At 45.4% G+C, this 27,134-nt stretch overlaps 1 protein-coding gene across 2 annotated transcripts in view; it reads left to right on the top strand.

The window, feature by feature from the left end:
- The window catches only part of ELFN2 (extracellular leucine rich repeat and fibronectin type III domain containing 2), a 214,079-nt gene that overhangs the window by 65,308 nt on the left and 121,637 nt on the right, over positions 1–27,134 (top strand). Inside the window, exon 1 of one of the 2 annotated variants that reach the window (XM_077277892.1) lies at positions 24,672–25,737. The exons of the other annotated variant lie outside the window; for it this stretch is intronic. The gene's annotated coding sequence lies outside the window, so the exon portion shown is untranslated. Of the gene's footprint in view, positions 1–24,671; positions 25,738–27,134 lie in introns of those variants that run through there. 2 annotated transcript variants of the gene reach the window in all.

The following is a 27,134-nucleotide window of genomic DNA, read 5'->3' as shown; positions in this document are numbered from 1 at the left end:
GTCAATGCATCTGATGTTCATGCTTCTGATCTTGTTCGTGCCTTCCATAGGGCTCATCCTGGTCGCCCTGGTGGATCTGGTGAGGGTTCGGTGCCCCCTCCTTGAGGGGGGGGTACTGTTGTGAATTTGGATTCTGGGCTCCCCCGGTGGCCGCTTGTGGAATTGGACTTGTCATCCTCTTTCCTGTTTCACCTGGTTCCATCAGTAGTGGGTGTCGCTATTTAAGCTCATTTCTCTGGTGGTTTCTTGCCGGTCAACAATGTTATCTGATGCCTCTCAGTGCTTGTTCCTGCTTCTAGACTACTACTAGATAAGTTGGACTTTTGTCCATGTTTTGTTTTGCCTATTTGTTCCAGTTCACAGCTGAAGTTTTGTTACTGTGTCTGGAAAGCTCTCGTTGATCAGGGATTGCTACTCTGGCATTATGAGTTAATGCCAGAGTTTAAGGTAATCTCTGGATGGTGTTTTGTTAGTGTTTTTCTGCTGACCATGAAAGTATACTATCTGTCTTCTGCTATCTAGTAAGCGGACCTCAAATTTGCTAAGACTATTTTCCTGCTGCGTTTGTTGTTTCATCTGAACTCACCGTCATTATATGTGGGGGGCTACTGTCTTCTTTGGAATATTTCTCTAGAGGTGAGCCAGGTCTTATATTTCCCTCTGCTAGCTATTTAGGTCTTAGGCCAGAGCTGGGCATCTAGCGATAAATAGGAAATGCTACCTGGCTATTTCTAGTTGCGCGGCAGGCTTAGTTCATGGTCAGTATAGTTCCATCTTCCGAGAGCTTGTCCCTCTATAGGCTTGCTATGATCTCTGCCTGCAGAGATCATGACACTAGGGGTAACCCCTCAAAGACCCCTAACAGCACAGGTGGAAGCAACAGTCAATCCTGCCCAGTGGGAAATATGTGGCACCTTTCACAGTTCTTCTGGTCCAAGTAAGATGCTGACTCACAGCTCTCCAACATTTAATATGACATAATAAAATGTGTGCGCTGTAACCAAAAAGAATATTGTGCCGCTTTTTGTTAAGTCTAACCATGAACCGTGCTGTGCATTACTCACAGTAATCCAGTGTGGTGTCAGTTCCTTTGAAAATAACACTGTGCTCACTGAATGGATGTGTTTTCTCCCAATGTGATACATTTATTGGAATTTTATCTGAGAAATACATATATTTAGATATATTGGCAGCATTTTCTTAGTAGAGTGCAATACATTGTAGGCGCTCAGAAAATATTTGTATAGTTATACCTAAGCACCTATCTAACAACAAACTGGAATTAAGCAACTGACAGAATCCAAGGACAAGAATGTGTGAATGTATAGTAAAACTGTAAAAAAAATATTAATCAGATTTTAATGACGCTTTAATGATAAAAAGAACACTTAGCCTTTCAGGAAACAAATAAATGTTTTGCCTATTTAACGTCTATTTTGTTGTGGCTTCTTTGAGGGTTTTTTTTTAACTTTTCCTCTCTTTTGATGAAATTCTAGAATTTAATTAGATATCTTAAGGAAACTTCTCGTTTTTAATATCTCATTACCGTCCATTAGAGAACTGCAGATTGCTTTAAGAATACGGTATATTGTATTAGTGTTTTTCATGTGATAGTTTGCTAATAGATATTTTTATGAGAATGCAAATTAACAAGGTCACAGTTGCGTATTATGTAAGCAGAGCGATGTCAGGACTTTGGGTTTTACTATAGTGTGTTTCTCTCTTTTATAATGGATTACATGACAATGGATTACAATTATAAATCTTTCCTAACATCTGAAAAGCGAATGGTTATAATTCTTTTTAATGATTTCATTTTGACAATTCTATTATCTGATGTTCTTCAGGGGCTCACAGAACACCAGAGATAAAAGTTGTATACCACCCCTTGTAGCCTTGTAACAAGTATAATATGTGCAAGTTTCATTACCCTCCATTCATGCCATCTATATATAAGAGGCATCGTGATTACTCGCTAATCCCGCCCCCTGCACAGTTGCTCTGCCCCCCACCACATTACCACACATAATCCCGCCCCCCACCTCATCACCACACATAATCCCGCCCCCACCACATCACCACACATAATCCCGCCCCCTACCACATTACCACACACAATCACGCCCCCAACCACATTACCACACATAATCCCGCCCCCCACCACATTAACACACACAATCCCGCCCCCCACCACATTACCACACATAATCCCGCCCCCATCACAATACCACACATAATCCCGCCCCCCCACCACATCACCACACATAATCCCGCCCCCCACCACATTACCACAGATAATCCCACCTGTTATGATCTGGTGGCCTAAGAGCAGCATGAGGCATACTCTGGAGTAGGTGGTACCTGTACTGACCGCAGACCCTGAACTTAACACCGCAACTAGAAGTAGCCGTGGAATGTACCTATCACTCGCTAGACATCTCGACACAGCCGGAGGACTAATTACCCCTAGAGATAGAAAAGGGAAAACTATATTGCCTCAGAGAAAATTCCCAAAGGATAGCCAGCCCCCCACAAATATTGACTGTGAGAGGAGAGGGAAAAAACATACACAGACTGAAATCAGAATTTAGCAAAGGAGGCCACTTCTAGCTAAATAGAAAGGATAGGACAGAGTACTATGCGGTCAGTATTAAAACACTACAAAATATCCACCACAGAAAATACAAAAATCTCCACAGCTAACTAAAGATATGGAGGGTATATCTGCATCTCCAGAGATACCAGCTTGGCTAAACAAATCCTTATTCAGACCAAGCTGGACAAGACAAAAACATGGAAAAGAACTGAACAATAAGGCCACAGCATGTGGACAGCAAAAATCAAGGCCAGAACTTATCTTTGTTGAAAGGAACAGCAAAGCAGGAGAGAGCAGGCAAGGATGTGAATCCTCCAGGAACAATGGACAACTGGCACTGACTAAAGGGTCAAGCAAGGCTAAATAGCCCAGTCAGGATTGCAAAAACTTGACACACCTGATGAATGCTGTGATCCAGAGACAGCAGCACTACCACTTATAACCACCGGAGGGAGCCCAAGAGCAGAATTCACAACACCCACCCCCACCACATTACCACACATAATCCCACCCCCTCAACATATAACCTCGCCCCCCCACCACATCATCACACATAATCCCTCCCCCGCCACATTACCACACATAATCCTGCCCCCCACCACATCACCACACATAATCCCGTCCCCCCACCACATTACCACAGATAATCCCACCACCACCACATTATCACACATAATCCCGGCCCCACCACATTATCACACATAATCCCGCCCCCCACCACATCACCACATATAATCCCACCCCCCACCACATTACCACAGATAATCCCACCCCCCACCACATTACCACACATAATCCCGCCCCCACCACATTACCACACATAATCTGGCCCCCCACCACATTATCACACATAATCCTGCCCCCACCACATTACCACACATAATCCTGCAGCGCCCCAGAGTCCTGGTCATTGCAGTACTGTTGCTCCGCCACTAAGGGGAGTGATGGTACATCTGATGGCACTTAAGGAGTTCACCTGACCAGGTATCACAGTCACACATTACACTTCACACTCTGGCCATCAGGGGGAGCAAAGGGTCCTATGTTTTAGGCCACTCCTCACACTCTGGTAAAACTGGGGGTTGGATAGGAAGTTAGGGAGAAGCTGACTGGGTTTTGCCCAGGTAACATCTAGTGAGAGATGTTCAAATCAATGGCAGGGCAGTTAACTTTAGGTTGGCTGCCTCACCTTAATCACCTAATGAAGACAACGGAGGCAATTGTGGGAGAGGGGCGTCTCTAGGGTCCCTATAAAATAACTCCAGACCTACCCCGTCATACGGGTGCATCCTATCCATATCATCTGGGGGACGGAGAGAAAGAACAGAAACATACACGACAGTTGTGAGGACTATCCCGTGGTGCTCAGCAGGGAAGTAGTACAACACCCAGGCGCTAGTGGGTAGGCACTGATTTCCACCTGCAAAGGGAACTCTGGATGTGCCTTCGGACCGGCCGGTCTCAGCCAGCCCTGTTAGCAGTGCTCTGGATTGCGGATGCTGAAGCCTTCGGTAAAGAGACTGCAACCCTGTGTCCTCGTCATTTACTGCGATCTACACCACCACCTACACCTTTTATTGGGCGCCCCTTAGCATGACCACGGACCGGGTCGGGCCACCGTGACATCCCTAGAACCGAGAGACCCGGTACCGAGTACCCCGCTGTCCTGCGTCTGGGGGCCGCTCCAACTCCGCCCCCCCACCACATTATCACACATAATCCCACCTTCCACCACATTATCACACATAATCCCACCCCCCACCACATCACCACACATAATCCCGCCCCCCACCACATCACCACACATAATCCCACCCCCCACCACATTATCACACATAATCCCACCCCCACCACATTACCACACATAATCCTGCCCCCCACCACATTATCACACACAATCCCGCCCTCCACCACATTATCACACATAATCTCACCCACCACATCACCACACATAATCCCGCCCCCAACCACATTACCACAGATAATCCCGCCCCCCACCACATTACCACAGATAATCCCACCCCCCACCACATTACCACACATGATCCCACCCCCTCACCACATAACCACACATAATCCCGCCCCACCACATTATCAAACATAATCCCGCCCCCCACCACATTACCACATAATCCTACCCCCCACCACATCACCACACATAATCCTGCCCCCCACCACATCACCACAGATAATCCCGCCCCCACCACATTACCACACATAATCCTGCCCCCCCACATTACCACACGAGGCTCCGTCCCCACACATTACCACATGAGGCTCCATCCCAACACATTACCACACGAGGCTCCGTCCCCCCACATTGCCACATGAGGCTCTGTTCCCCCATATTACCACACAAGGCTCTGTCCTCACACAATACCACACTAGGCTGCGTCCCCATACATTACCACATGAGGCTCTGTCCCCACACATTACACACGAGGCTCCGTTCCCCCACATTACCACACGAGGCTCCATCCCCACACATTACCACACTAGGCTGTGTCCCCACACATTACCCCACTAGGCTGTGTCCCCACACATTACCACACCAGGCTCTGTCCCCACACATTACCACATGAAGCTCAGTTCCCCCACATTACCACACGAGGCTCCGTCCCCACTCATTACCACAAGAGGCTCTGTCCCCACACATTACCACACGAGGCTCTGTCCTCACCATTACCACACCAGGCTCTCTAACCACACATTACCACACCAGGCTCTCTCCCCACACATTAGCACACGAGGCTCTGTCCCCACACATTACCACACGAGGCTCTGTCCCCACACATTACCACACGAGGCTCTGTCCCCACACATTACCACACGAGGCTCTGTCCCCACACATTACCACACGAGGCTCTGTCCCCACTCATTACCACACGAGGCTCTGTCCCCACACATTACCACACAAGGCTCTGTCCCCACACATTACCACACGAGGCTCCGCCCCCCCCACATTACCACACGAGGCTCCGTCCCCCACATTACCACATGAGGCTCCGCCCCCCCCCACATTACCACGCGCAGCACTTCCTTTCTATGTAATTCAACCACTTCAGCCAAGGTAAACGTACATTTAATTGCATCCGCATTCTCCCAAACAAAATGAACATTCGCCAGGTCCATCTCACAGGCCGCAGGAAAATCCGGACAACGATTATTATTGTTATTAACTTCAATTTAAGTTAATTTACCACCTGCATAAGTGCTATTGAATGTTGTCATTATTTACTTTAGTTTAATCACCAGCAGCGTTAATTAGATAGCAATGAGCGTGCCGAGCGTTAGCTGGCTGGAAAAAGCTAGTAATGTTTTATAGGAAACAAACGCTATAAAGAACATTTAGGTTGGAAATGGATGGATATTAAAATTATACAAAAAATCATTGAAAAGGATTGACCCAATTTGGAGACTCCTTGTCTCTTTATACAGTAGGTCATCAAAGGCAGCCTGGTGGCTCAGTGGTTAGCACTGCAGCGCTGAAGTCCTGGATTCAGATCCCACCAAGGACAACATCTGCAAGGAGTTTGTATGTTCTCCCCATGTTTGTGTAAGGGTGTGACAAGGGTTGTCATATACCTTCCCTCCTTGAGATGGTGTTTGTTTAAAGTATGTGATTTTGTTGCATTTTTGTGATTTCTATGATATGTGAACCTCCATAGAGTCTTATAAGTACTAAGTGATGGGGTTCTCCTAATGTGCTGTGATAAATGTACAGTGTATTGATGCATTAGGTATAGGGAAAGTATAGGGTTAAGATTTTGGACATACTGTAAGGTATAGTGCAAGATATAGTATAGGACTCATAGTTTAGATATAGGTAGTTCAGTGAATACTGTTAGAAGATGGTGACTGAAGTTAAGTTGGTGAAAGATGACGTTTTACCAGCAACAGACTGCTGGAGCAAGACAGGTTAGCATACAGTTAATATGGTTGGGACCAGCCAACCAGAGGAGGGGAAAGGTCAGACAAGAAGGAGAAACACTTCCTGATTAAGCTAGATAGTGTGAGAGTTCAGTGTTAGTAAGAAAAAAAGCGATGTTCAGGATCAGTGGGCTGGAGGCACGAGAAGTACCTATTGTTCAGGCAGTATGGGATCCTGTGGAACTCCCTTCGGACATTCCTGGAACATCCAGAGCCTCAAGCTCGAGTCAGTGGGTATGGAGAGTGCTGACATTACTTCCATAATGTGGAAGATGGACAGGAAATTGCATGTAAAAGACATGACAGGTCCTGTGAGGACTGTGGAGCCTATCAGAAAATCTCGGGGGCTGAAGAGTTCACTAAGCGGAGGGATAAAACAGCCTGAAAATATGTAAAATGTGAATGTGTACTGTGCCAGGAACCATTGTAATGAAAATGAAGGTTGTGGTCAATACTGCATGATGCCATCTACTGAACTGAAACTGTTAAAGGGAACCTGTCAGCGGGATTGTGCACAGCAATCTACACACAGTGTCAGGTCGGCGCCGTAATACTGATTAAAGTGATACTTTGGTTGATGAAATCCGTCTTGTGGTTGTGGTTCCCCCTTACTTCATCAATTGCAGTTCCCCACCCCCACTTCATCATTTGCAGTCCCCCACCCCCCCACTTCATCATATAGAATCCACCTCCCCACTTCATCATTTGCAGTCCCCCTCCCACTCCTCACACATTTAATTCATTTTATAAAGAAAATATAAAGTTTTTCATACTTACCTCACTGGCGATCTCTTGCACGCTCAGCCCCGCTTCTGGTGTCCTGGAAACAGCCAGTGGCGCGTGTACATGTCACCAGACGTCCAGAAGAGACATAGAGAACTTGAGCTGCACAGTCTTTCAGGATCCCAGAGCCAAGTTATGCGTCGCGGCGCGCAGAACTTTATTACACCTTGGGGCCAAAATGAGCTGAAGCACAAGAGGGGGGGGCCCGGACTGGTCCATGCCCCCTCTGTACTTCTGCTCGCTGGGCCCCATACATCAGTAAGGACAATAATGCCCTGATGGTGGCACTGCTAGTGTACTACACCCTCTGCACAGTACTTTAACAAGCTTCCATTCTGGCTGGGTTGAACAACTGCATTCATCCTGACGCTCCCATGATTCTTGAGTGTGCCGTAGAATCATAGAATCATAGAATGGTAGTGTGGCACCCCAGGAGTCTGTTTGCCACATTGGCATCGCCTTCCTCACGGGGGGGTGATATCATGCCTGCAAGTAAGGAGGGATCCCCTTGGCAGGTAACACAAACATACAACCCCTTCCTTACTCCGGACCAGAAAGGGGAGCTCTAAACCCGGTTTCAGGGTAGCTTACCTATAAGTTCTGGTCTGGAGGCGGGGTTAGAGAGTTCAGTGTGAGACAGTGAAGGGATAGAAAGCAGGTGAGGAGAGAGACTGGGAATGGAGCTGTGACTGAGTTCTTCCCAGGATTAAGCGCAAAAGGAACCGAACACCGGAGTCCGTGGTTGAACGGGTACTAAAGGCCCAGCAACTAGAACCAGAGGGCAGGAGATTGCAGGTCTCCGGGCCCATCTAACACCTGGAGGCACTACAGCAGGTCAGGAGCCTGGGGCTGTCAGTGAGAAGACAGTGCCCATGAAAGGCTCATGCTGTTAACCATACGGGTTAGGAGTAACAGACACCAAGAGAGACTTGTGTAAAGCTTCAGGCAGCAAGGGACAAAGAATTCAGTGCAGAAGGAAGGCCTTCGAACCCATCTGGCCACGTGGATCCCAAGTTACTTCCAGGCCATCCGGACCCCATCTACACCTGTAACCTGTGCCCCGGACTGCACCTGAAGTACATCAGTAAAAGGTAAAGGAAACTGCAATACCTGTGTTCTTCAATTATTTCCTGCACCCTCAGTCCTGCACCCCACCATCTATCATCCCTTACCAACTTCACCGGTAGCCCTGGGGACTAAGCTCCATCTGTGGGGAGCTATACCAACACGGCTGCAACACGATCAGTCCCAGTGGTCCCCTTTAAGCAGCGTTGGCTTTCTCTGGCTGAATACCAAAGGTGGAGTCACGAACATTTCTCCATAGACTTTATTTTCCACTACACTTCATCCCCTTTAATTGGACACCCAGGGCCACGGACCGGGTCACCGGTGTCGTGACCTTCCCCTTTAAGAACTGTGTCTGGCCCGGTACCGAGTATCCCACTGCCCCATGGGGCGCTCCAAAACTTGGCGGAAGGGACCTCCTGGGTTATCTGGTCCAACCCCCTGCTCAAAGCAGGATTCACTAAATAATCCCAGACAGATGTCTGTCCAGCCTCTGTTTGAAGACTTCCATTGAAGGAGAACTCACCACCTCTCGTGGCAGCCTGTTCCACTCTTGATCACCCTAACTGTCAAAAAGTTTTTTCTAATATCTAATCTTTGATTCCTCCCATTCAGTTTCATCCCATTGCTTCTAGTCTTTCCTTGTGCAAATGAGAATAAAGATGATCCTTCTACAATGTGACAGCCCGTGAGATATTTGTAGACAGCTATTAAGTCTCTCAGTCTTCTTTTTTGCAAGCTAAACATTCCCAAATCCTGTAAACGTTCCTCACAGGACATGGTTTGCAGACCGGTCACCATTCTGGTCGCTCTTCTCTGAACTTTCACGAGTTTGTTGATGGTTTTTTTTAAAGTGTGGTGCCCATAACTGGACACAGTATTTCAGATGAGGTCTGACCAAAGAGGAGTAGAGGGCAATAATGACTTCACGTGATCTAGACGGTATGCTTCTGTTAATACATGCAATGTCCTTGCTTCTCTTGTGCCTTCCTACTTACCACACCAATGCCTGGGGTCCTTGCGCCCACCTGTACCTGACACTATATTTTCAACATACTTCATCATGTGCAGTGAATCCTTTCTGTCTTCTCAAGATTTCTATATTTCAGCAGGTGAATCTCTCAACAATGACAATACAAGACATTTTGAAAGACAAGCTGAAAAGTAACACCACGTTTAGCAATGATAATTAGAAATTCATGGCTTTAATGATTTTTCACAGAGCATACATTATACTGTGGAAACAGTGATAAGTGACGCCTTCGATAACACACTCGGGTTTAAGATTTCGGTCCTACAGGCTGATATCTGCACTGTTAGTGGGAATGTTTACGTGCAGCGCCCCAGAGTCCTGGTCGTTGCAGTAATGTTGCTCTGCCACTAAGGGGGGCGATGTTACGTCTGATGGCACTTAAGGAGTTCACCTGACCAGGTATCACAGTCACACATTACACTTCACACTCCGGCCACCAGGGGGAGCAAAGGGTTCTATGTATTAGGCCACTCCTCACACTTGGGTAAAACTGGGGGTTGGATAGGAAGTTAGGGAGAAGCTGACTGGGTTTTGCCCAGGTAACATCTACTGAGAGAAGAGGGTTGCTTGGGAAGATCCAGGAGGGTCCCTGTCAGGGGTGGGATCCTGACAGAGGCCTAGCGAAAGGACAGATCGTTACGGAGACGCGCCTGCACTTCATTGCGGCGGCATCTTAAGAAAGGACACGAAGCGAAGTATATTGTGGAGAAGTGAGAAACGAGATCACAGCACAAAGGCGATAGAACCAGTAGGAGTCGTGCCCCGAGATCGGCAACATCCTACTGAGGCGCGTAGCCGGTGGCCGGAACGCCGGAACGCCGAGGAAGTATTGGGCTCCAAGCATTACTTCAAACCAACGGCAGGACAGTTAATTTTAGGTTGGCTGTCTCACCTTAATCACCTAATGAAGACAACGGAGGCAATTGTGGGAGAGGGGCGTTTCTAGGGTCCCTATAAAATAACTCCAGGCCTACCCCGTCATATGGGTGCGTCCTATCTATATCATCTGGGGGACGGAGAGAGAAAGAACAGAAACATACACGACAGTTGTGAGGACTATCCCGTGGTGCTCAGCAGGGAAGTACTACAACACCCAGGCGCTAGTAGGTAGGCTACTGATTTCCACCTGCAAAGGGAACTCTGGAGGTGCCTTCGGACCGGCCGGTCTCAGCCAGCCCTGTTAGCAGTGCTCTGGATTGCGGATGCCGAAGCCTTCAGTGAAGAGACTGCAACCCTGTGTCCTCGTTATTTACTGCCACCTACACCATCACCTACACCTTTTTATTGGGCGCCCCTTAGCAGGACCACGGACCGGGTCGGGCCACCGTGACATACTCAGAACCGAGAGACCTGGATCCGAGTACCCCGCTGTCCTGCGTCTGGGGGCCGCTCCATAAGCATACCAGAGGTATGGTGGATGGGTGCTCAATTGATAAAGGATACTTTCAATGTTTCATCCTCGTTGACACCAGACATGCCTTTGTTTAATATTCTAGATGAACAATTTAGCTCACTAGTTTATCTGCATGATAGACAAAGTTTATATTTGTAGGTGGCAGCTACATTTTACTTTGATTTATAAAAAATACAGCTTTTTTTCAGGATGGACTATTTAAAAACCTTACTAGAAAAGAAAATATAGTTAAACACTTTTCAACTATCTTGGCAAAGTTCATTGCTATACAACCGTTGACCATGAGACTAGTGCAGCACCCCAGGTGACCGGTTGCTGCAGTGATGTTGCTTTCCTTTCGGGGAGGGTAATATCATGCTCAGAGGCAATGGAGTTCTCTTCACCAGGTAAAGCACCCACACACAACATATTCCAAATCCAGGCCAGGAAGTGGGAGCTCAGGACCTGGATTCAGGGAGCTTCCCTAACCCTAAGCTATATGTATCCTGACCCGGAGGAGGAGTTAGCCAGTCTGGGAGAGACAGTGGACAGAGACAGTTGGTCCAGGGAGCCCGAAGTAGAAGGAAGTCTGAGAGAGCAGACAGAGAGGCCTGGGATAAAAAAAAGTCAACCAACAGCACACAGATGAAAGTTGCACGCTCCAAAGTCCAAGGATCCAACAGGACCAATACTCACAAAAGAAAAAGAATGACCAGCATCCATTCCAGGTGAAAAATATTCACAAAGATCTTTATTATGCCATCACATGCCTGTGATGGCATAATAAAGATCTTTGTGAATATTTTTCACCTGGAAGAGAGGCCTGGGAGTCACGAGGGAGCTGCAGCCTCTGAAAAGGACAGATAACCCGAGGGGTTGTATGTGGAGGAGCTGGAGAGGAAAGGAGCAAAGGAGAGGAACAGGGCTCAGAGGGGAACAGCGGAAGGACACCCTCCGAGCCAGAGCGCAGTAGCCGGGTACTGGGATCCGAGGCTTTTGCAGGACTCTAAGACACAGAGCAGAACCGGAGGGCCGAGAACTGTATGTAATTGGCCCACACCACACCTGAGATGCAGCAGCACCTGAAGAGCCTGGGGCATGATAGAATCCCTGTAAAAGGCTCAAGCTGTCCATCATGCAGGTACCTGTCTCAGGACGGGGGGGAATAGAGGACTCTGCAGAAAGCTCTAGGCAGCAGGGACTTTATATACAGCCAGTGCTAGTTGGAAAGGCTCACGGACCTCAAGTGGGAAGGAGATTCTCCCATTGCTTCTGAGCCGGCCAGACCACCACCACCCGTGCCTGGTACCCTGGACTGTGGCCTGCTAACTACAGTAAACCAGGTAAAGACTTACAATTTGTGTCCTTTACTCATTTTACCGGCCTACACCATCATCACCATACACTTCAGGACCTCTGGGGACCCCGCTTCACCTGTGGGAAGCGTTACCATCATTGCTGCGACAACATCCTCCAGAGGACCCCTTTAATGCAGCATCGGTCCCACAATTGACCGAACTCCACAGGCGGCGTCACGACAGACTTATTTCCAATTTCCCCTTTAAAGACCTTTCCCCTTTTATTGGCCGCCCAGGGCCACGGACCGGGTCGTAGCCACCGTGACATCCCCTTTAAGACCGGTATCGAGTACCCCACTGCCCAGGCGGGGTGCTCCACTAGCGTTAAATTCTTGCTTTCAATGTACGCATAGATATGTGAGGGAATAACAGGCTGGAGATATTCCTCTGCTACTGAATTGACTTTCTATGATACTGTATGCTCCTGGTTTTTGCACATTTAGGGATTCCTTTTAACCCAATGTCCTATAGAGATCATATCTCTCTTATTTTGGAATTTGAGGGTGATAGGTTGTTTGTCAAATCTGAGTTGTAAAAATCGGTGTAATGATAATTGCACCAATTTGTGCCTACGCTGTTTCTGATTTATTGCTTGTGACGCCTCACAATGACAGCCCTGTTTTTGTTTGGGACTTTTCATGCTGCTAAATCAGGGAACTATGGGGATAATTTTGGTCTGGTTTTCCACTGCCAGTCAATAGTCCTGCCTACCTGGTCTTTAGGTCTGTTCTGTACTCTTGTTGTGTCATCCTGATTTATCCCTTTCTTTGACTTGTATTTTGACCACCCTTTGCTTTCTGATTTTGCTTCTGATGTGACCTGTTAGTATCAGTCCTGCATGACAAATCTTTTCCTGCCAGCTGACTCTGTGGCCCCTACCCAGAGGTCCTTCTGCCAGTTCACATCCCTGTACAGGGGTTAAAGGGTGAAAGCTAGGGCAAAATCTGGCATCTGGTAAACAGAGTGGATTGCACTAAGCCTGAACATGGAAGCTCTATTAGCAGCTGCCAGGCTTCCACGAACCTGATCATCTGGTTTAGTAAATCCTTGTATTTCTCATAAAATAAAGTCTGAGAAATTAAAATTATTCTGGTGCATCTTTTTTTAGAACTTGCCTTGCATCGCTTTCTGTTATTCCTCCTGGTCATGTATAAATAAATTAATAGCGAGGTGTTACAACCATCCCTTTGGTTATTATGGTGTGTTTCTACATAGTCTGACAGTGTCAAAATGTATAGTAAAAGTCTTTTTACTAGGTAAATGGAGCAGGCTGTGGTTAATTTATAAAGGCAAGGAGGCACCATGCCACCGGAACTATGCCTCTTTCTCTCTTGTTCTTCAAGTTTAGTAAAAAATGTTCCATTTTGTTGGAGAACTTTCTTATAGCTTCTGAGCTTCATTGACGTTGTTCTTGGCATCATTGGGGGTCACAGTGGCCGAATCCCTACCAATCAAAAATTTCTCACCTAATTTTTAGGGCAATTAGGCATTCATACACATTAGAATAATTTAGGCTGAGCTCACTGATATTGAAATGTTTAGACAACATTTTAATGTTTATGGCATCTGTGGACAATTCATTGTTAGGGTAGATATAGATCAGGCATGTCTGCTTTCAGACTGTAGCTTGCATTATCTCCCAGAGATATACTGTTTGCACCTGGTTTTGGGAAAGCTGGCTGAGATGGCTGCAGGATGAACGATCAACTGGACCATCGTTTGGTTGACACTGCAGCCATCTTATGTATATGGCGGCCTTAACTCTTTAACTGTAATAAAAAGTGCAATATGTTCTTTTTTCGCATCTACATGGAACAAAAAGTATGTTAGACAACATATATATATATATATATATATATATATATATATTTATTTAATGGGAGCATATGTTGTTCAAACCATTTCAAATGTGGTAGGAGCAGGGGCGGACACAGACAGCTTGGGGCCCCTGCGCAGGAAATGTGTCTGGGCCCCCCTCCTTTTAACGCGACAAAGATATATATATATATATATATATATATATATATATATATATGGGACTGTGCTATACATAAGTGAGTACACTGTATACTAAGGGACTGTGTTAAACATATTAATCGATAACGTCTTCCTCCACCTCCCCGTTCCTAAATCCATTAAAAATCCCCTTTCCTCCCATTCCAATCCCCCACATCTCTCATTGTCCTCCTCCCTCCACATCCCATTATTGCCCTCTCCCCCACCCCCATAATTGCCCTCTTCACCACCCCCATTATTGCTTTCTCCCCACCACCCCATTATTGCCCATTCACCACCTCCATCATTTCCTCCTCCCCCACCACCCCTATCATTGCCCTCTCGGTCAACCCAATCATTGCCTTCTGCCCCAGCACCCCCATCATTGCCCTCTCCTCCACCTACACACACACAGACACACACAGCACTATTCACCTCTCTGCATACACACACACACTCACCTCTGCGCATGGTATCCTGAAGCCCCACCATCGCCGGCAGCTTCCTGTCTCGCACAGCCACGGCGCTGAATGATGATGTCATTCAGCCACTGCTGTGTGAGACATGAAGCAGGATGGATCCATTCCCTGCAGCTCTGCTCACATTTTCTCCTGCAGGCAGCGGAGCTGCAGGGATTGCTCCCTGCCCGCCGCACATGAGGGCAATCTGGCCAGGGGCCCCACGGAGCCGGATAAACTAGCCAGATTGCCTTCAATATTAGCCACCCTGCAGACAGGGCCGATTTTAGGCAAAGTGGGGCCCTAGGCAAAGTTTAAAATGGGGCCCCAAATGCTAACATATTGCACATCACACAGAAGCATTTCGGTTGTACACTGAGTTCCAAATTATTATGCAAATTGGATTTAAGTGTCATAAAGATTTAATTGTTTTGTTTTTCAAAAAAAATGATGGATGGTATTGTGTGTCTCAGGGCTCAACGGGTCACTGAAATCAATCTTAAACATATGTGATAATTAGTTTTCCAGGTTATTCTAATTAAAGGAAAACTACTTAAAAATGATGTTCCACATTATTAAGCAGGGTGTTGTGAATTAGACTTTTTTGGCTCCCTCTAGTGGTTACTAGTGATATGACTCTGGGATTTCCTTCCCTCTGTCTGCACCCAGCTGGGTCGTTACTTCAGGGGTGTTGCTATATAAACCTCCTGGAACCTTAGTCTAGTGCCTGGCATCGGTGTTATCAGACACATTCTGTTTGCTCCTGTTTGCTGGTCCTGGTTCGTGTTAAATTAAGCTAAGTCTTGCTTCTTTGTTTTTTGGGTTATTTGTTTGCTATCATTTTTGTCCAGCTTGTACTAAATGTGATTCCTGACCTTGCTGGAAGCTCTAGGGGGCTGGTGTTCTCCCCCCGGGCCGTTAGACGGTTCGGGGGTTCTTGAATTTCCAGTGTGGATATTTTTGATAGGATTTTTTGCTGACCATATAAGTTATGTTTCTATATTCTGCTATTAGCTAGTGGGCCTCTCTTTGCTAAATTCCTAGCTCATTCTTATGTTTGTCTTTTCCTCTTACCTCACCGTTATTATTTGTGGGGGGCTTCTATCCAACTTTTTGGGGTGTTTCCTCTGGAGGCAAGAAAGGTCTTTCTTTTCCCTTCTAGGGGTAGTTAGCTCTCCGGCTGGCGCGAGACGTCTAGGATCAACGTAGGAACGTTCCCCGGCTGCTGGTATTTGTGGTGCTAGGATTAGTTATATGGTCAGCCCAGTTACCACTGCCCTATGAGCTGGTTTTCTGTATTTACTGACTTAGCATTATTCCTGAGACCCTCTGCCATTGGGGTCATAACAGCAGGGCACAGGTTTCAAGCAATATGGGAAATAAGAAGTATCTCTCTGCTGCTGCTGAAAAGCGTTAAATAGTGCAATGCCTTAGAAACATTAGATATTTCACTAAAACTTAAGGGTGATGATGATACTGTGAAGAGATTTGTGACAAAAAGAGCACAGACAGAGTTCATGCAGATAAAGGCATAATGAGGAAGGTTTCTGCCAGACAAATTCATTGGATTAAGAGAGCAGCTGCCAAAATACCATTACAAAGCAGCAAACAGATATTTGAAGCTGCTGGTGCCTCTGGAGTCCCTCGAACCTCAAGGTGTAGGATTCTTCAAAGGATTGCTGTGGTGCATAAGCCTACTATTTCGGCCACCCCTAAACAGTGTTCACAAGCAGAAACGGTTGCAGTGGACCCAGACATACATGAAGACTAATTTTCAAACTTTTTTGTTTACTGATGATTGTCAAGCAACCCTGGATGATACAGATGGAGTAGTGGATGGTTGGTGGATGGCCACCATATCCCAACAAGGCTGCGACGTCAGCAAGGAGGTGGAGTCATGTATTGGGCCGGAATCATGGGGAAACAGCTGGTAGGGCCCTTTAAGGTTCCTGAAGTTGTGAAAAAGACCTCTGCAAAGTATATAGAGTTTCTGATTGACAACTTTCTTCCATGGTATAAAAAGCAAAAACATGCCATCAGGAGCAAAATCATCTTCATGCATGACAATGCACCATCTCATACTGCAAAGAATCCCTCTGAGTCATTGGCTGCTCTGGGCATAAAAGGAGATAAACTCATGGTGTGGCCACCATCTTCCCCTGACCTCAACCCTATAGAGAACCTTTGGAGTATCATCAAGCAAAAGATCTATGAGGGTGGGAGGCAGTTCACATAAAAACAGCAGCTCTGGGAGGCTATTCTGACTTCATGCAAAGAAATACAAGCAGAAACTCTCCAAATACTCACAAGTTCAATGGATGCAAGAATTATGAAGGTGATATCAAAGAAGGGTCCTATGTTAACACGTAACTTGGCCTGTTAGGATGTTTTGGAGTTAAATAGCTTTTTGGTTAAGTGAATGTGACCTCCTAATGCTGCAAATTCCACAAATGAGCATTTTCAGTTCTTTAAAACATATCAAATGTTTAGAAATTCTACTGTGCCTAATAACTTGGAACAGTGCATTTTAAGTTTTTATTCATTTTGGAGATTATACTGTTATCATTGGGAGGTTTCTTCAATAAAATTCGATGTATACTCTAACGGGTGATGACTAGTGTTGAGCGATACCGTCCGATACTTGAAAGTATCGGTATCGGAAAGTATCGGCCGATACCGGCAAAGTATCGGATCCAATCCGATACCGATACCCGATACCAATACAAGTCAATGGGACTCAAGTATCGGACGGTATCCCTGATGGTTCCCAGGGTCTGAAGGAGAGGAAACTCTCCTTCAGGCCCTGGGATCCATATTAATGTGTAAAAGAAAGAATTAAAATAAAAAATATTGCTATACTCACCTCTCCGACGCAGCCTGGACCTCACGGAGGGAACCGGCAGCGTTCTTTGCTTAAAATTTGCGTGTTTACTTCCTTCCGTGAAGTCCCGGCTTGTGATTGGTCGCGTGCCGCCCATGTGGCCGCGACGCGACCAATCACAGCAAGCCGTGACGTAATTTCAGGTCCTTCAGGATTTTAAAATTACGTTCTGGCTTGTGATTGGTCGCGTCGCGGTCACATGGGCGACGCGACCAATCACAAGCCGTGACGTCATGGGAGGCAGGACACGCGCTCATTTTAAAATGCGCGTGTGTCCTGCCTCCCGTGACGTCACGGCTTGTGATTGGTCGCGTCGCCCATGTGGCCGCGACGCGACCAATCACAGCAAGCCGTGACGTAATTTCAGGTCCTTCAGGATTTTAAAATTACGTTCTGGCTTGTGATTGGTCGCGTCGCGGTCACATGGGCGATGCGACCAATCACAAGCCGTGACGTCATGGGAGGCAGGACACGCGCGCATTTTAAAATGCGCGCGTGTCCTGCCTCCCATGACGTCACGGCTTGTGATTGGTCGCGTCGCCCATGTGACCGCGACGCGACCAATCACAAGCCAGAACGTAATTTTAAAATCCTGAAGGACCTGAAATTACGTCACGGCTTGCTGTGATTGGTCGCGTCGCGGCCACATGGGCGGCACGCGACCAATCACAAGCTGGGACTTCACGGAAGGAAGTAAACGCGCGAATTTTAAGCAAAGAACGCTGCCGGTTCCCTCCGTGAGGTCCAGGCTGCGTCGGAGAGGTGAGTATAGCAATATTTTTTATTTTAATTCTTTCTTTTACACATTATTACATTAATGTTGTTTCGATACCGATACCCAATACCACAAAAGTATCGGATCTCGGTATCGGAATTCCGATACCCGCAAGTATCGGCCGATACCCGATACTTGCGGTATCGGAATGCTCAACACTAGTGATGACTTTTGTTAGACTGACTGTCATTTGCACCGACCATTTAGGAAAATCTGAGAAAAATATCATTTGCATAATAATTTGGAACATGGTGTATTTACATGCGCTGAGTTCAGGCCGCTAAATGAGTGTGACCGACAATACTGAAATCGTTCAATGCTTGTTTCCCAGCCTCTTTACACCAACTGAGAAAGAATGATGGGGACAGAATGATCACTAACAGATCACAATACAGTATCAGGTTATCAGCAGCACACCTACAGTTTACGCCGGCAATGTGCTGCTGAGAACAATGATTTCTGTTTCGGCATAAACAATCCAATCACTCGATGAATATGCAGCATTTTGCTTGTTTAGCGTAATATACACCATAGTCCTCCATGTGTTATAATGTGCACTACAGTCCTCCATATTGTAAAATGCACACCCCATAGTCCTCCATATAATATAATGTGCCCCATAGTCCTCCATATAGTATAATACACTCCCCATAGTCCTCCATATAGTATTATACACTTCCCATAGTCCCCCACATAGTATAATACACTCCTCATAGTGCTCCATATAGTATAATGCACCGCCAAAGTCATCCATGTAGTACAATTCACTTCCCATAGTATAATGCACCCCATAGTTCTCCATATAGTATAATGTATTCCCCATAGTCCTCGATACAGTATAATGCAGCCACCCCATAGAGCATAATGCAACCACCCCACAGAGTATAATGTAACCCCCCATAGAATATAATGAAGCCCCACTCATATAGTATAATGTAGCCCCCTCGTAGAGTATGATGCAATCACCCCTCATAGAATATAAATATAATGCAGCCCCCATAGAATATAATGTAGCCCCAAATAGAATAGAATACAGCCCACCTCCATGTAGAATATAATGTAGCCCCAAAGAGTGTGATGAAATCCTTCCTCATAAAATCTAATACAGCCCTCCATAGAATATAATGTAGCCCCCATAGAATATAATACAGTCCACCTCCCCATAGTATATAATGCAGCCCCCATAGTATATACCACAGCCTCCCCATAAACTATAATGCATAATGTACCACCCATAGTATATAACACAGCCACATAGTATATAACACAGCCTCCCCCATAGAATAGAATATACCCCCATAATATATAACACAGCCTCCCCCATAGAATATAATATACCCCCATAATATATAAAACAGCCTCCCCCATAGAATATAATATACCACCCATAGTATATAGCACAGCCCACGAAGTATATAGCACAGCCCATGTAGCATATAGTATGGTCCATGTAGCATTTAACATAGCCCACATAGTATTTAACACAGCTCACATAGTATTAAACACAGCCCACGTAGTATATAACACAGCCTCCCAAATAGAATATAATATACAACCCATAGTATATAGCACAGCCCGCATAGTATATAGCACAGCCCACATAGTATATAGCACAGCCCACATAGCATATAGCACAGCCCGCATAGTATATAGCACAGCCTATATAACATGGCCCACGTAGCATATAGCACAGCCCACGCAGCATTTAACACAGCCCATGTAGTATAGCACAGCCCACCTACTATATAGCACAGCCCACCTAGTATATAGCACAGCCCACATAGTATATAACACAGCCCACATAGTATATAACACAGCCCAACTAGTATACAGCACAGCCACGTAGTATATAGCAAAGCCCATGTAGTGTATAACACAGCCCACGTAGCATATAGCATGGCCCAAGTAGCATTTAACACAGCCCACATAGTATATAGCACAGCCACGTAGTATATAGCACAGCCACGTAGTATATAGCACAACCACATAGTATATAACACAGCCCACATAGTATGTAAAACAGCCCAAGTAGTTTATAGCACAGCCATGTAGTATATAGCACAGCCCATGTAGTATATAACACAGCCCACGTAGCATATAGCATGGCCCACGTAGCATTTAATACAGCCCACATAGTATATAACACAGCCCACGTAGTATATAGCACAGCCCACATAGTATATAGCACAGTCACGTAGTATATAGCACAGCCACGTAGTATATAACACAGCCCACGCACTAGTATATAGCACAGCTACGTAGTATATAACAAAGCCACTTAGTATATAACACAGCCCACATAGTATATAGCACAGCCACTTAGTATATAACACAGCCCACGTACTAGTATATAGCACAGCCCACGTAGTATATAACACAGCCCACGTAGCATAACACAGCTACGTAGTATAATACAGCCATGTAGTATAACACAGCCCACATAGTATATAGCACAGCCACGTAGTATTTTGCACAGCCCACATAGTATATAGCACAGCCATGTAGTATATAGCACAGCCAAGTAGTATAACACAGCCCACCTGGTATATAGCACAGCCACTTAGTATAAAACACAGCCATGTAGTATAACACAACCTATGTAGTATAACACAGCCCACGTAGTATATAGCACTGCCACTTAGTAAATAGCAAAGCCACTTAGTATATAGCACAGCCATCATGTAGTATATAACACAGCCCACGTACTAGTATATAGCACAGCCCACGTAGTATATAACACAGCCCACGTAGCATAACACAGCTACGTAGTATAACACAGCCATGTAGTATAACACAGCCCACATAGTATATAGCACAGCCACGTAGTATTTTGCACAGCCCACATAGTTTATAGCACAGCCATGTAGTATATAGCACAGCCAAGTAGCATAACACAGCCCACGTAGTATATAGCACAGCCACTTAGTATAAAACACAGCCACGTAGTATAACACAACCTATGTAGTATAACACAGCCCACATAGTATATAGCACTGCCACTTAGTAAATAGCACAGCCACTTAGTATATAGCACAGCCATCATGTAGTATATAACACAGCCCACGTACCAGTATATAGCACAGCCACTTAGTAGATAACAGCCCACATAGTATATAGCACAGTCAAGTACCATATAGCACAGCCACGTAGTATAACACAGCCCATAGTATAACACAGCCCATGTAGCATATAGCACAGCCCACGTAGTATAATACAGCCCACGTAGTATATAGCACAGCCACTTAGTATATAGCATTGACACTTAGTATATAGGACAGCCACTTAGTATATATCACAGCCACTTAGTATAACACAGCCCACAAACTAGTATATAGCACAGCCCGCATCTTCCTGTTATAGTAAAAAAAAACACTCCTCACCTCTCCTCATGCCCACGCTGCTCCCTGCTCCTGTCTCAGCGGCTGCACTGCTCATCGCACAGTGAGTGCGCGATGATGTCATTGCGCATCCGCAGTGTCAGAGGCAGAGCAGGGACTGATGGGAGAAGGAGCATCATCTGACGCTCTCTCCTCCATCATTGCTTTGAACTGTACCGGCAGACGCCGGTATAGTTCAATGTGGCTGGGCAGCCGGCGCTGGCGGCAGGTGGGCCCCTCTGCCTCACACGGGCCCCATAGCGGCTGTGTGATGTCCCGCTAGCTGGGTGCCACTGGGGGAGCAGGGCCCTAGGCAGCTGCCTGCCCCTAATGCCGGCCCTGCCTGAAGGGGCCCCCCGGAGCCTCCGGGCCCCGGTGCAGCTGCATCGGTTGAACCAGCGGTATGTCCGTCCATGAGTAGGAACTTGGCCGAACCAGTAATAAGTACTGTAAATTTCCTCATCAGTAATGGTTATACAGCTATGATCAGTGGCAGTCCCTAGAAGTTTGTGCTTTAAATTCTTTTATATTTTTAATATAGTTATAGGTTACATTAAATGCAAGACTGTAATGCTCTGTGCTGCCCACATCACTGAATGTGAGCATACTGTATAGTACAGGAGGTCATTTCATCCATCTGCTTTATCTCGTACCAAGGTCATATCTGTACCATTGAGATTAGATTTGGTGGCTTGGAAGCAGCCTTCCATATTACTTGCCACAGTTAATATATACCGTAGGTCAAAGCTTACAGTATATACGCACACACTGAAATACTCGTCTCCAGTTGCTGTTCTTGGGTACCAGGTTGGTAGAACATCCATGATGGAACTCCTATGTCTGGAGTACATTTTTTAGTTATAGAACTTCCAGCCCTCATTTATCTTATCCCGTGTCTTTCATTGCTACTTTGGACGACTGATTTAATGATAAAAAGATGTGTAAAACCTATTTGTATTGAGAAAAAACCCTCCCTTGCTAGGTAGTGCCATGGCATGCTTGCCAACTTTTATAGAGGGCTTTCCAAATGGCCACACCAGATTAGTGAGCGAAGCACATTGTCAAAATTTTTCACCCAAAAGGACATCTACATTGCAGCCTACAGCTTTCTACGATCCGTTGTGCTCCATAAATGGTTGATTGGATGCCAGGTCTTTTTCTGATGAAAATATATACTGACATCATGTATGAGGAACCTTTTGGATCAATTGCTTTTGGATGATTTTGGAAGTGCCTAGAAGATTTTCCATGAATTCTGGGAATATTTCATGTCACCTCTTTATGCAGATGCAGTGCAAAATGCGTGAAGCTACAACCACATACAGATCCACAGGAAGTAAGAATGCAACTCCACAGGAGATACCTGAGAGGCTGAGTAAGGGCTCGCTTACACCACCGTATCCATTGGATGAGTGCTATCCAACGCTTTATCGGATAACAAGCGGACTAGTGTTATACTATGAGACAGTGTTTTTGTTTTCTCATACCGATTTGGCATAAGGAAAAAATCACAGCACACTGCAATTAGCAGTTCAACTCGAATGCCACTCACCCATTGAAGTTTATGGGTGCATGGATAACATCGGATGGCACTAGGATGACATCTGAGTCCAGTCACAGAATAGAGAAGATGGAGAAATTTTGGTCTCCACCTTCTCCTCCTCACAGTGTGCTACAATTCTCTCATCCAAGAAAATCGGATCACACTAAACTGACATCCTGATCAAACTCGAATCAGAATTTGATCGGAGTGTCATTAGCATAATCGATCCGATTCTCTCGCATGGGAAAATTTAAGGTCATGTGAGCTAGCCCTAAGGTGTCTGCTGCAAATTTCAAGGGGTATTGCTTTAATGGAAAAATCCTCATTTCGAACATACACTTACCAAGCAACAACACATTATTCCCAATAAGGCCCCATAAATGTGGCAGACATATGGTGCTTGAATCTAGGTTGTAAAATAGTATGGAGGCATCATGCAAAATCATACCAATTTCATAGGCAACATAATACAGTCTTATGGGAATTTGCAAGGTAAGATGTTGAATCCTTCACCATCACCATATTTTTTTTCCAAATGGTCCATGTAAGGATTTCTCTATACAAAAAGATGTTTTTCCATCCATCATAAGTCACATAGAAGTTTCCTAGTAAGGGATTTCAATGAATTTCCATATAAATTACATAAAAATGTAATCTTGGCCACCATGGTGGCTCCGTGGTTGCTTTACAGCACTGGGGTCCTGGGTTCAAATCCCACCAAGGTCAACATCTGCAAAGAGTTTGTATGTTCTCCCGTGTTTGCTTGGGTTTCCTCCGGGTTCTCTGGTTTCCTCCCACACTCCAAAGACATACTGATAGGGAATCTAGATTGTGAGCCCCAACGGGGACAGTGGCAATAAATAATGTTTGTAAAGCGCTGCGGAATTAATGGCGCTATATAAGTAAGTATTATAAATAAAATAAGCTTAAACATTTTTGAAAGTTGACATTTCAGACAATTTAGGCACACCACAGGGGGTCAAAGCTTGGAATTTTAATTCAATTTTTGTCTGATTTTCCTTTTCTTAACCCTCCAGACTAGGATAACAGGGTATTCTTCTTTTACTGGAGCTGGCTCGGGGTAACACGACACAGTGGGTTCTGGACCTAGGTCAGTGTTTCATGGTATACTCCCGTGGACCTGGCGTACCATTGCAGGCTAATTCCTGAATTACACTTTTCTTCCTCTCTCTTATTCGTCTCTCATTTAATTTTGATTGATTGATCTGCGGGTCATACAGACATGTTGAGGCGGCCATAATCTCCCTGACACTTCTCATTACGTAGAAGGTGATTCAGACTATTGGAACGAGGTTCCACCACATACTGTGGGACGGAGAGGCTCATCGGTCACTTAAGTGACTATCCAGGAAAACAAAATACACATTTACTTAGGAGGACAGGGTTCCTCGACTGTACTCCAGACTAGATTCGACGGGACCTTCTCCTGGGATAGAGGGCAGCTTATTATTCCTGGAGATGTTCTAGGACAAGAATGATGTCCAGGACCGCCACTAGAGATCCTACTGTATAGACTGGAAGGTCATTTGAGATAATATTGCCTAAGTTTAGAGACCCTCATTATCGGTCACTGTGCTCTGGGCCGCTTGTCCCATTTATTGGGTCCTCATCCTATCATGGTGTGTATATTTGATCTCCATCATCTCCTCACCCTCCCGTAATGCTGCGAGCCCCCTCCTCTCCTAACACATACTGTACACACGGTCTGAGCTTCTTCCTATTCCTCCTGTTTTTTCTTCCTCCTTTTCTCTCTTTTTCATCTTTTATTATTTCTGTGTCATGTCTCTCTTGCCTCTCGCCTCTTTCTTCGCACTCGCTCGTTCACACAATCTCTCCCTTCATCCTGATTTCTTTCTCGCTGGCTTTTCAATCAGGTTTGACCCACAATAATCTCCTCTGTGGCTCAGTCTGCTGCTGCACTGGCTGTGGCTGCTCATGATTTGCAAGGCTTCAGTCCCCACCGCTTTGATTTTCTGCTCTCTCTTCCTTTCTCTCGCTCAATGTGCGCCTATCATCCATCATGCTACTGCCTTTTATTTGCTAGATGTCTCTCATCTCTTATGCGGAGTCTCATGCCTCATTCATGCAGCTCTTTGATTTTTTTCACCCTGGTCCTTATAGATTTTTGCAATTCTGAATTGTTATAATTCACTATTTTGCATTTCAGATTTTTTTTCCCCATCCATCCATCCATCCCCTTTGCTCCATCGCTGTATTCTGTATTCTTTTCCTCTTTCTATCCTCCTCCTTTATTTTCGCTCCCCTCCCTTCTTCGCTCCCTCTCGCCTTGCTGTGTGGGTGCCTATCTGTTGGAGTAAGACAGCTGGGGAGATCTGGAAAGATTTCTGTCTGGGTGCCTGTCTCTGGCGCCGCAAGGGACACAGCTCTGCTGGTGACACCGTATAGGGGGAAGCGTCAGTGACAGGAAGAGCAAGAAAAGTGACAGGGACACCGGTTGCTAAGCGGATGAGCAGATCCCTAATGCCATAGAGATGAGGAGGACCAGGGACCGATAATACCAAGACACTGGTAAACTGCTTGAGTGGTATATATGCATGCGTGCGTATGTGTAGGATACATGCATGCCTTCCGTCCACTGCCAATCTGCTGCATTTTACATATATGCATTTCTTCTATTAGGTCTGAGCATCTTGCAATGTCTTACACAGCAATGGTGCCTGCATTATTTTTTTACAAAAATCAGTATAAAAACCATAATCCTAATATGTGAAACACTAGAATGTGTTGGGTTTATGTGATCACATTGGGTGTGTTCCGATTGAAAATGGGATCATGTCTCTGGTGGAACTCATTAAATGTGTCTGGTTGGGGTTAATCAGTTGCATCTGACGAGATCTGCAGATATACTGTATCGCCGCCAGTTTTGTGCCAGTGTGTGCAGATCTGCGTCTATGTAGGCATGTGTGCAGCAGTAGTATCCATTCTGTCACACTCTCATCCATGCTGCTTTGGTTTTTTTTTTCTTATGATATTTGCATACGATCATTATGTTTCCAGGCATCTGCTACCTTGTGTCTTAGGTCCTGATACTGGAGTTCATGATGTGTTTAGCTGATTATTTATTATTTATGGGCATTCATGTGTCTGATCTGCAATCCTTGAAGCCTACGTCTTGTGCCTTACTACGTCTAGTACATGCTCTTCATTAACATATGATTGTGGGACAGATGTAGCTCCCATTCTGCTCTATGATGACCCAGCTAGGATTTCTTTTCCACGTTCATTGGAGACTGAGGGTTGCCACCTTCTTTACGACTTGGATGAAGACCAAGATACTGTGCATTCCTTTAGTCATTGTTTTTATCCGGAGAGAAGCATCATTTCCAGAGAGTGAGAATAATAATTAGTAATTTTCCACCTCCCATGCATGTCCAGTCATGATTATTTTATGGGCAGCTCCAGCGGATTTTTTTTTTCTCCAAAGGGTTTTCCTATAATACGTTGAGTTTTAATCTCTTTCTACCACTAAATGTTTTTTTTTTTTTGTTTTTTTTTTAAATCTCCCGTATTACAGCCTTGGGTGCATATATATATACTGGAAAACACATGGAGCCAATTGAAATATGTCTGTTTCCCTTTACAATAGTAGAATGAATGTCTGGAAGAAGGATTTCAAGTTTCAATATATGAAATTGGATTATTTGCACTTGTTACTCCCATTGACGATTCCGGTCTTACGTTTGGTTTTCTCACGAACGAAGTACATGTTAATCGACAGATCTTGGAATAATAATAATTTTCACAATTGGATGTGTTTAAATAAAATGTTCCTGTGCTGAGATAATCTTATAAAGGTGCCCCTGCTGTGTACTGTGTAATGCCTGTGTCTGACCGTACAGGGACATGGTCTGATCATACCACAGCTCCTGGGTAGGGTGGAGAGAAAAAGAGAGGATACAGACAGG

This window comes from Ranitomeya variabilis, chromosome 8, assembly GCF_051348905.1.
Source record: "Ranitomeya variabilis isolate aRanVar5 chromosome 8, aRanVar5.hap1, whole genome shotgun sequence".
Lineage (NCBI taxonomy): Eukaryota > Metazoa > Chordata > Amphibia > Anura > Dendrobatidae > Ranitomeya > Ranitomeya variabilis.
The sequence above is the reverse complement of the archived record's forward strand: the minus strand, read 5'-3'. Positions and strand labels throughout refer to the sequence as shown.